Below are 12,132 nucleotides of genomic sequence, written 5' to 3' on the forward strand. Positions count from 1 at the left end.
ATCCGTGTGAGAATGCGAGAAAGTATGATAAAACCAGTCGCGAAATTCAAGTTAAAGGTCCTCAGGAACAAAGAATGAATCATACGACTAATAGAAGTTTAATTTACAATTTAACAGACGAGACCGTTCTCAAGTCACGTGATAGTTATCTCATAATAATAAGATCATCGTTTATGAATCTGTTATGATCTCAAATGGATTTGGATATAGGGTGTTAAAAAAATGGCTAATATTTATATAGTGTGATCCTAGGTATCAAGATAACGAAGACAGTTCTTATACAAAAATTCATTTGAAGTTTATTTTTCAAGTTATAAGCAATTTAATTTTACGTTGATGGTATAGTAACAATTGCGGCGAATAGTAAGATTGAAAGCAAATATAAACGAAAGATGAAATGTAATCTTGTTATACATAGAAGTAAGATCTTTACTATAATATTGAATGTATAAATTCTTTATTTGTGAAAGATTCTAGAATTTCTATTTAGATTTGTAATAAATATAGGATTTCAAACGAGATAATAATTTCGAAAGGTTTTAATAATATTCTAATAATCTTACCTCGCTTTCTACGAAGTGTCCTAATATTTATGTATGTTTACATACAGAAAGTGTTGAAGAAATCGTATCTGTGGTATAAAATAAAATTGCCTATAACTTGAAAAATACTCTACAAAACTCTATTTTACACGCGAATTCTCTTCACTGTTTTAATTTCTAGAATTACAAAGGCGTGATAAACATCTTCTAGATTTTTTAATACTCTGTATGTAGTAAATACATACGAATTTAATAAATATTAATAGTTTCCGCGATAGCAGACAGATATACGTTAAACTTTTAATAGATTCGTTAAAAGTATTCCTTCACGGAAAATCTAATTAATTTCTTTGCTCTCACGCGTCTTATCTGTTGACGACTCATTGAGAGTCATTCGAATCCTTTGGCTTTCTCAGACACTGGAAAGAGTTGAAAAAAAGAACATATGCATATTACCTAACGCGAATTTCACGAGAGGGGGACCGTGTACGAGTCATGCCTTGATTGCCCCGGCACGAACAAACTCGTAATCAGAGGCGTGATTGCGATAATATTTGCCCTGTGCGATATTCTAACACCGGTGCAATGTGCGGTCTTGTGCATATCTACGCTATCTATTTGGATAAAGCGCGTTTGGATAAAGCGAAGATGCGTTTCATGCGACTTTTCCAAGCGATTCTCTTTAATCTAAATACTGCTTTTAGCAACGAAATTCATAGATCTTCACACGCGATGAAAGTGTTACTGGAGGAATTGAAATGGCAAATGATGCTACCTAAGTGACAGAAAGATATAAGTGAAATGTAAAATGAAGGTAGAAAATGAAGATAAAATGAAATTTTTAGTAAGAAAGGATATAAATTCCATGTGGATTACGGTAGAAAAAATTGCAAGCGCTGGAATAATTTATTTCAGTTCCTAGGATTATTACGAGATAAAGTTAAAATCAAAAATGTCAACTTAAGAATATACATTTTCTGTTAATACTAAAAACCTTCTAGCAACTTGTATGATCTACCTACCAAAGTTTCAAACGTTAAAATATATTATGAAAGATGAATATTGAAATAAAGAAGAAAAATATATTATATAAGATGAATATAAGTGTGATCAATTAATATTTAAAATATATTCGAGTTTAATAGTTTAATTAAATAATAAAGTAAAAATACAAACATGCATTGAAATAATTCGTATTATCTCATGACTACAATAATCGTGGAGATTTCTGGGAAAAGGGTCAATTTTTGGTCAAATAGTTGAATTATAAAAGTCACTATAACTTGAAATACAATCCGACATTATAACAGGAGAAATAGTAGATCAATCAATGACAATATTGGTATCAGGATTTGGGGAATATCAAATGGAAACTGTGGCAAAAGTAGCGCATTAAACGAGCACGAAATTGAAGTACACGAGCTGAAAATAGAAAAGGAACGCGTAGCCGCACGGGATATGAGGAGCATTATGTGGATTGACACGAATTAACAGAACTAGTTGAGGAGTAATGAATCTTCTATCCATGATGGAGGTCTACTAGTTTCAACAAGTATACATTTGCATTCTAAAATAGAGGTCGTATAGTCGGCCGTTTATCGATGTAAAAAGTATCAAGACAAACCGGAGGATATGTTGTTTCTGACGGAAGCCTTTGTGTTTCCTTTGATTCGTAATTTATCAGCTACTATACACACTTAGAACTATCAGTTAATAATACAGAAGATATATAAAGTTTCTGAATGAGATTCCTACTCGAAGCTTGGTAGTTCTATTTTTATTTAGAAGAAGAGGATTTAATTTGCGGTTGTATCTTTACCTTATTCTCGTTGAAGAATTACCTTTGACTTTTATAAAACTACGCCTGCTTTTTAAATGTCTTCTTTGTTGACTTTTCAAACATATCCTCCAGCTCGTGGTGTTGTCCTTTTTACTCTTGTTCTAAGTTTGCCTTTACTTTAATGTTCTTTAATTAATTAATTAGCTGCCATTAAGTATTTCGTTTATTGTTCAATGATTCAATGATACATTTGTTTGTTGATTCAATCGGTCCGATAATTTATTTTTATGTTCGTTTTTAAGTAAATTTCATATAAGGAAATTATAATCGAATAACAACATTATTCTGTACAATGATAAAAAATATAAACTGTGCTAAGTCTCATAACTACTGGGATTAATTAGTTAGTAGACTCATACAGCTCATAATAAATTAAGTGATGTTTAGAAATAATAATTAAGAATTACGTGTATGAAGTGCAATACTTCTAATCATTCAGCCAGTTTCTTCTCAGTCTTTTTCTAGACTCTTTCTTTAGAGTCTGATCTTCCAAATGAAGTTTAATAATTTCCTAATAACTAATCAAATTTACTCTAGTTTTCTCTCGATATCCTAATAGTTATGAACAGAGCTGTATACAGTATAATCTTCTGAAGAGTTAAATTAAAAGTAAACAACACTAAATTTTCTTTTATCTCATCACGAGCTCAGATAAATTGCAATATAAACGTTTCGTTCGACAAGCTGCTCTGTTAGTTATTGCGATATAAAGCAGGTAGGGATGCTGGCTGTTTAGACGAAATACTAGTAATTTAAAACGAAAAGCGCGGACAACCACTCGAATCTATTCGCTCGCGTTTGTAAGTTACGGTGCATGCATAATTGCAATTTCATTTGCACCGAACAGGGCATTCTTAATGTCTTTTAATGAAATGTGGCCTGAAAGAATTTCATTTCGTTCGTATTTCGGCCTTGAGGCGACCGTAAGACTTGTGTCTGAAATAATTGAGCCGTTGGAAATAGGAACGACGGACACCATTCACTTCCCGCTAGTTTCTTCGTATTAAAGAATGCTTTCTTTCCCTCTTTTTTTTAAACAGTATGCGGAAGTAGAATGTAATCTTGCGAGGCAAAGAATTTCTATCGAATTGCAGAAGAATTAAGAAAATTTAATGTACTTATCGTCAACGATTTACTTTAACTATCTTTTTGTTTTTTAAAGGAATGATTATCTAACTTTGGGTGATTTTATGGATGAACATTTAGGTTTTTAATCGTCTATATTTACTTGTCTAAGAGTATTCGTTATTTTCTCTTAATTCTTTTTTTTATGATCATAATAGCATTAATTATAATTGTATTATACAAGAAAATAAAATAATTAAAAAAGAACTCAGAAATAGTTCAAAAATAAAATTTACTAACAAAGTAGGAAAGAATTGAAGTTTATCGAATAAAAAAAGATAAACGAATTAAATGAAAATCAAATTTTCTGAAAACACCATCAGTTTCCGTGATAGCGCTCATAAATGTACGATAGCATGTTATTCGACCCTGTTTCTTGTACAATTCCATTTCTAAGTTAAATAACAGGTTGCATGTAATCAGTACATACAAGACTATCACATCTCAATTATCTAGGATGGTACTTAAGATAGTATTCATAAATATGAAAACTGAGATCAGACAATAGCTTGTACGGTCTAGGATGTATCTCCTTTGATAAATCGTAAGCAGAACAACCTTGAACGTAACTTTTGATGGCGGAAGACGCAGCACCCTCGCGGTTAATCACTTTTTTAATTGCTTCTTGGCGCGACTAAGATCGGCGACGGTGAATCGACAAGGACAGAAGCTGGTCGAAACACGTATATATCTTTCTGCTTTTTTACTTTTTGTTTGCATGCTCACGAGGAAGGGATGAAACGGGAAAAGCAAACAGCGTCGTGGAAAGCTTTTACGTATCTCATTTTTCCCCTCCGCCGCTTTAATCGACGATGGACCCTTTTGCTGGAAGTTTTATTTGCAGTAGAAAATTTACTCGTTTCCGTACGACGACGATGGAGCGTGTGTCCGACCTTCTGCAGTGACAGCAGAATCTCACCCTTTCGCCCTTCTCTTCTCTCTCCTCCGCTTTTGCCTTGCCTTTTTGTTTCGTTTTATTTTTTCTACATTTTTTTTTACCCTTTTTCCCTAGAAGCAGTGCGTCGAACGACCGCCACGAGTCGAGCACTACTCAAACTTCATTTCTATGTATGCGAGTTATTAAATTTTACCGGAACAGGGAAGGCCAGGCGGTCTTGCCCTTCGAAATTAATATTTCATCCGCTTCCGAACGGATGTCCTCGTGCAACGCGCCAACGTCGCTGAACTGCCTTGCCGTTAGTTTTCTCGAATGATTCATTTTAATGTATGCGTGGAAAACAGTTAGATATATGTGGAGGTTGACGGAGGATGGGGCTGTTGATACTTCGGAGAAAAATTGAAAAGATCAAGTTTAAAGACGTTTTCTTATAATACCGAATTTTATAAAATTGTAGTAACTTGCAATTGATGAACTATGATAAAACCAATAAAAATGTCGATTTGGGATTGGGATCAAGTTATACGTATAAAAAAAGTTAGATATATGCAACTTGATGAACGTTTGACAGTGTGCATTTTGAAAGGAAACTAACAGGTGAAGGTATTAAGAATCAAGTACTAGATTAAGTTGTAACAAGTTATAATAATTAACTAATTACATTGGAACGCGTTATTCTCACTATCCATTATCTCAAATCGATGCAACAATCTCGTATTAATTCACTCTCCACTTATAAACCCCATAATTTCCTTACATAAGTATTCATAATACGTATACACTACCACTCGATCTTCCCACATTAAAGCTTGTTACAATCCTTGTTATTCTCAATCAACACCAAAACGCTGCACCGTTAAATCTTTCAAAACATCGAAAAGCACCTTGCACATATCTTACACACCAAAAACTAACTAATTACTGTCAACGCAATTTTAAAATTGGAGCCTAATAAGAATTTCGAACGTTAGTACCGAGAAACACCGGCAGAGTGCGCAGTTATCGCGACCGTGGCGCGGTGAGCGGCAGCGCGGGAGTGGCAGTATAGTTTCGGACGTCGTGGCGCGTGCTTCGGGGATGAAAATTAGTAGACGGTTTGTTGACGATACACGATCGATGTGTGTCTTCGCTGTTCGTGTCATGCATTGGTACGATCTACGAACGGCCACACGTGTATATCCGATGAATATCTGGGTGATTTGCGCGCAATCGGTTCGTCGGTAGTCGCGGTTTGTTGACTCGATAACGTGGTCCCTCGGTGTGTTTGTTTTCCCCGTGGAGAAGTGCAATCATCTGTGGATTACTCCGAGCAGCTGCAACGGACAGGTTATTTGGCCGGTCGGACAAGGCCTCGTGTGCATCCACGATCCGTGAACTAGGCTGATCGATCGACGTGTTTCAGATTATATTTACCTCCGGCGATGCTAGAGAGAGGGAAGAGACGCGTGAGAGACGAACCTCGTGATTTTACGATGATTATTAACCCTTACGCGAGCCTCGTTTCTGCGCACCGGAACGCGCCCCAACTTTGAATCCGACTAATTATGCACCATTTACAGAGGACGCTGTGCGACATCGCGCCAATTCGCAACGTAGTAAAGATATAAGACTCGAGATACAGCGTCTCAGAAAAGTAGTCGTGCACTTATTGTAGAAAATGTTTATATGTGTGTCGTGTGTGGTATGTAGAAAGAAAATTTTGAAATTTCAGTAGCACTGTGTACATTGGTACGAATAGACCAGATTTTTATACGTTAATATACTAAGAATATATATATATATATTATATTATATATTATATGTATATATATATGTATAAGTATATATATGATTATGTGTGTATATATATATATATATATATACATACATTTGCATACATACATACATACAAGTAAAATATGCAAGGTATAATATTTGTTGCAATGTTTAGTAGGTAAAACGTTCTCTGCTTAGCTTCAATCTTTTTAATGTTACATTCGCAAAATATGAATTTACATAAATATTCGCAGCCCGTTCGGAAAATTCGTAGCAAAAGTTAAGAAAGATTTAACTGTAAAGACTTCGTAGTATAAGTAATATAAGTTTGTAAAATAAGTTACTAGATGTAAGTTCATGAGAATATCTTGACAAATTTTCCATTTTCTTCGGTAACGAATGTCTTCAAATAACAGCTTTTATGGGCTATTCAGAATATTTAATTTCTTACTTGTATCTTTCGAATACATGAAACGAACATACGAAATATATATTCAGATAGTGAAATGTAAATATATTTTTTTTTTTATAACACATACGATATAACTATATAAATTTTCCATGGTAAGTGTTCAAATACCTTGCCAAGCCGCTGTACGTGTAACACTTGAAAGTGATCGAGAAACGAGGTCGGTGTCTGTTTATAGCGGGATGCTTGGACGATGAACAGCGATTAATCGCATAAGGGTTAACGTGATATTGTTTACTTGAAATGAATATTTTTGTCACGTGTGTTATAAGCATCTTTTTGGTTGCTCCAATATTGCATAATCGTTTAGATGATTCTGGTTAATAGGTACACATATGTTAGGAAACTGAAAAGTTCTTACGTTGATCTTTTTTATTGGACTGTTTCGTTTTATGTGACCTCTGCTACTTTATGAAATCGTTATTGTTATCAGGATGAGAATTAAATAGACGAAAACAGAGCATGATAAATCGATCACTGATAATTCTAATGCTTCTTTATACTATTTATAAATCTATCTTTCTTTGCTTTAAAAAGCTGTATGTCCAATAATATTCTTGTTTTAAAAAGAAGCAAAAATAGAATCGAGGTAGGTTAAGAAAGAAACTTATTCGATAATGAGGTTAAAATTTTCTCTATTATCTGTCCATCAACTGTAGAGTCTCTTTTATTGCTCGAGATAAGATCGCTGTATCTCCAGCAACGAGCTAACGTCGAATAAAAACGATGATTCATCGTAAAACATTGAAAATTAGTTAGGAAGTTACATACATAGTCAATTACAGGAAATGTTATTCGCGTCAAGCTAATAATAATTTTGTTCTTTCCAAAGGAATTTTGAAGTATTTCTAAACACGGCAGATCGTATCAAGAATGTTGAATTTTACCTTGCAACGTGTTCTTGCGTTAATTTAGTAACCTAATTAAATACGCGTATCTAATCAACCCCTTATTATTGCGAATATCGAAGATAAATTTGCCACCATTTTTACCGTGAATCAGTTGTTCTCCCTCGTTGTTACGCAATATATCGGCGTTTTATAATATCCATATGCTCTTCCTTGAAGTAATAGACAACTATCGGTGATATTAAAATTGTATTTGTAAGCTGAAAGTATCGTCTAATTTATTAGTAACAATAAACAATTATTTCTGATTAAGGTACGAATAAATATTATCGATTTCAATGATTTACGATATTAAAGGAAAATTTAGAAAGTTTTTTTTTTAGTCAGTTTTTAACATAACGTAATTTCGGTCAAGTTTATTTTTATTACATTTTATTATAGAAAAGGTAATATTAAAAAATACAAAACTTTAGAGGTCTAATATCGGTAATCTTATCGTTTTATGTTAATTACCTCATAAATAAAAACTGAACTTTTAATTTTTTGTTGTACTTAGTTTTATAACATATTATTTCTAGAGATATAATTCAAAAAGTCACAGACTTGAATTTCCCGTATTAAATTTAACTTTTTTACTAAATTTGTAAAAAAGGTGTCGCGAAAGAATTCTAATAAAATTTTCGAACTATTTCTTCAATTTGTCTTAAATGATCGATTTGTAAATATTTTTTCTACGTGGAGATCTTTTTGGTTTTTCAGACTTCAAATATACAAATTGTATTTTCGATATGATCAGAAATTCTCCCATTTTTCATATAATATTTTCTTAATATCAGATATATATGACTCTTGCCGTGTCATTGTTGATTTTTGCGAACGATATGATGAAAATCGTGGAAAGGGAGAATTACGATAAACTACCTGGCATCGTATAATTCGTTCTCTGATAATCAGCGAGTTTCATAGAATTTAGATCCTTTGACGATGCACGATTTTATCGATATACATTACGCGCGCGTATAAACGACGAAATAATTTAAATTGAAGAGATACAGGCTCGGTGGATACAAATAATTGTTTCGTAATTAATCGCCTGATGAGAAATTCCCTCTCGTGATATTTGATAACAAATGTCGGATTAAAACTGTGAGATCGGAGAAAGATTAAAATTTCTTCGCCAGTATAATTCAGCAATGATAAACCAGGCAGTTGTCTGAAATTATGTCCAACATGAATACGTAAAGTGGATTAACCAAAAAATTGAACAGTATCATTTCGTCCAATTTAATTTTAATCATCTTTCCACTTCTTCAGGATTATTGGCATATATAATGCAGAAATTTATTAAACCATCTGATGATAAGTTACTGATATTATAATGACAATTGAGAATATTTCAATTCCTTAAATCACCAACTTTTTTTTAGAAATTCCGCGATAAATAGAGCTCCAATCTAAGTGTAACAGGAAATTTATGAGATCATTTAGATTGAGTCAGCAGAGGAAGGGGAATAAGAAAAATAAGAGTAATCTGCTGTGTGAAAAATTGAATAGAGAATAGTAGAATCTACAATAATTATTAATGCTTGGATTTAATGTTTCTTAAGAAGTAGGTAAAGACGAATCTATTAATTCATCAAAGTAAAACATTTTCAGTTGATGTGTGATTTTATACTTCTGTACATCGTCATACTTGAACGTGTCTAATTTTAATATTTATTCAACTCAAACGTAGTTTCTAGAAATATAAATCTACGAGTTGCATATTATTTTTCTTAAACTTAAAATAATAAATATCCATATAAATAGTAAATATCTTTTCTAGTCCTAATAAATTCACGTTTAAATACTTTGCATCTCTTCAAATATTTAATCATAATGTTGCAAGTCCTCTGTTCTGTTTCTGTTTTTCTAAACTTTGACAAAAGATTTAGCGAAACAAAGAAAGAAAATAAACGGGTAATATGTTAGAACAAATATTATTCTCAATGAAGAGACTGATGATCTTTAACAAAAATATTGTACAATTTCAGATGTGAAGTAGCCATACCTTTTATAACCAGTGTCTTAATCCATTAAAAATTGTAATGTATCATAGACGCTATAAAATACTGCATTATTTCGTCGATGCTTTATGAAAATCTATCAATTTAAACGAAACAGCCTTGGTAGTTCATTTTAAAAACTTTATCGAAGTTTCCCGCTGTCGCCACACTTTATCCGCAATAAAAATGTTCATAAGCTGGTGCTGAACTTCCTAGTCACGCCCTGTTTTATTAATCGCCGATACAACTAACGTCGTATCATCGTGTATGGTCGTTTTCTTTTCCACAGAACACAATAGAGCGTGGATTCAGAAAAGGTTAATGTATTCGAAATAATTTTTTACGCATCCTAAAACTCTACTGTTCTCTCTTTCACCTTTCTCTATTCTTCTTGCTTTCTCTTCTTCCTTTTTTTTTTGCGAACGATTTTAACATTAAACGAAATTCTCACGGGACTCCGATCAGCCCAACAAAGAGATGTAAATTACGATCTCGGTCGGCTGTATTTTTTCCTCCTTTTTTTCGTGTTTGCTCTGGCTAGAAAAATATGTGTGTCAACAGGAACTTCCCGCGATGTGCACAGTGCACTTGCACTTTTGAGCACGCATTCGTGATCCTTGACCTAATTGACATTGTTCTGCCACGTGATGCTGCACCAGCGATTCATTCGAACTCGAACCTGACAGCAACCGCCGCTCTGTGATTGCATTTCAATTTGAAATTCGCCGAAATTCCCGCGAATATGCGATCCGATGTTCAAAATCATTGCTAACGAAAACCGATGGTTTGCATTGAAAATGAGGAAATCAGAAATTTTCGGAAGGTTATTTCGGAAGGAAATTCTAGAAATATTTCATCGATGAAAAATTTTGAATACAACACGTTACGCGTATGTAAACTTGTTTGATCGTAGGATATTTTGAGGCGAAGGATTTATTTGAACTTGCTGCATTTATTATTTATTATACTTCAAATTGTTGACATAATGTCGAGCTGAATGTTTCTTTGGCTTATAAATAGTTCCGAAACTAACGGAATTTTATTTTTATGACCAACGTTTAACAAACCGTTAATAAAGATTCTAATTTCTAACATTAGCACGAGTTTTGTCTCGCGATAAAACTGCAGCACAGAAATTCCTTTCTGTATTAGCTTCGATCGTAAAACACATAACATAGTAAAATTTGTAAAAAATGTGTAGGTCAATTACGTTCTGTGGCTCTATATTGTTATATTCCCTATATCTCAAAATACCAGTTATATTTTGGAAAAAATTTTGAAAGCAAGAAATGTTACAACGAAGACAGTAATAACATTAGGATAAACCTAATAATAGTATACAATGGTGTAACGTAACGCAACAGTAGTAACAAGTAATAACATTGCAATAAAATGGATGAGGACGGAGTGAAATTCGCGATAGAATTTAAGTTCTTCTCATGCAGCAACTGTACCATCAATGTTCCAATTGTTATATTTTCAGACTTTTGCAATGAAACATTGTAGAACGATGTTACGAATATTGTTACACATTCCTGACTCTTTCGCACAATTGTACATTTTAATTCTCGTATACCTAATATTTTTTTACTAACAATAGTTACACTTTTAAAATTTTGCTTTCTATGATTATTCATGTATCCGTAATACATTATTCGATAAATAGAAAACATTAAATAAATAAATTGTCCTTTTTTGTTTACTAATGTAGTAAAGAATATACTTTGTTAGGATATGTTTTTCATCAAGATTTCTTGCATTTTTCGTACAGGTATACAAAAATACGTACTTTCAACTTTTCATAGAAAATAACTGTTAATAATTATGTCACTTACTATGACACTGAAGCTGTGCGATTTATAAAACTATATTTATCCAAGTTTCTTTCACACTATGCTGTGTAAAAAAAAAGTTTGAAATTAAACGGTACTTTTCTCTGAGGGGAATATGTTGGAGATGCAGTGAATGTCAGTTTGAAAGTTGGTGTAGTTGGAAACATAAATTGTATATTTTAATAAGCACGTTTTTAACATTAAATACTACTAAACCAATCAAAATGATTCATATCAGATTACCAAACTTCTGCAAATTTTTTCTTACCTGTAACCTGTATTATCTCATAGAAAGGTTATAACCGCAAGAAAAAATTTCTTTTCTCAGCAGCCATAATTCATGTGAACAATTTCGATCGCGTGCTAGTAGTTTTCGCGTTGGAGAAAAATCTCGTCGCCAATTAAAACGAAATTGTGGTACGAACCAAAACGCTTTCACCGTAGATTTCATCTGAATTCGAGGCTGGCCGAACATCAGCCATCGTGGATACTTTCCACGTTGTCTGTTCCATCCTATCCTCGGTTATGAACGTTATTCGAACGCGTGTAACGAGAAAACGGAAGTTACGAAACGAGCGTCCGTCGGTTTCTGATTTTTATCGACGCCGATGCAATTCCTCCGACACGGTCGCCGTAATATTCGTAACGTCGCTAGTTTCTCGTCTCAGATTTTCGTCCGAGACATTCCTGCCTCGAAATAGTCGTAGATTTGAAGTTACAGGCATCGTTCCAGGCAAATATTCGAAAGGAATGGTCACGTAGGTGAAATTGAGCGAGT

The 12,132-nt window shown here is 33.3% G+C and overlaps 1 protein-coding gene across 13 annotated transcripts in view; it reads left to right on the forward strand.

Moving 5' to 3' along the window:
- LOC126914650 (rap guanine nucleotide exchange factor 2-like) overlaps positions 1-12,132 on the forward strand; it is a 250,210-nt gene that overhangs the window by 117,979 nt on the left and 120,099 nt on the right. For 2 of the 13 annotated variants that reach the window (XM_050718844.1, XM_050718838.1), the window contains exon 1: positions 4,906-5,731. The exons of 3 other annotated variants lie outside the window; for them this stretch is intronic. The gene's annotated coding sequence lies outside the window, so the exon portion shown is untranslated. Of the gene's footprint in view, positions 1-4,889; positions 5,732-12,132 lie in introns of those variants that run through there. 8 more of the 13 variants (XM_050718850.1, XM_050718848.1, XM_050718847.1 and 5 more) reach the window with 6 other exon arrangements.

The sequence above is a fragment of the Bombus affinis genome, chromosome 3 (genome assembly GCF_024516045.1).
Source record: "Bombus affinis isolate iyBomAffi1 chromosome 3, iyBomAffi1.2, whole genome shotgun sequence".
Taxonomy (NCBI): Eukaryota; Metazoa; Arthropoda; class Insecta; order Hymenoptera; family Apidae; genus Bombus; species Bombus affinis.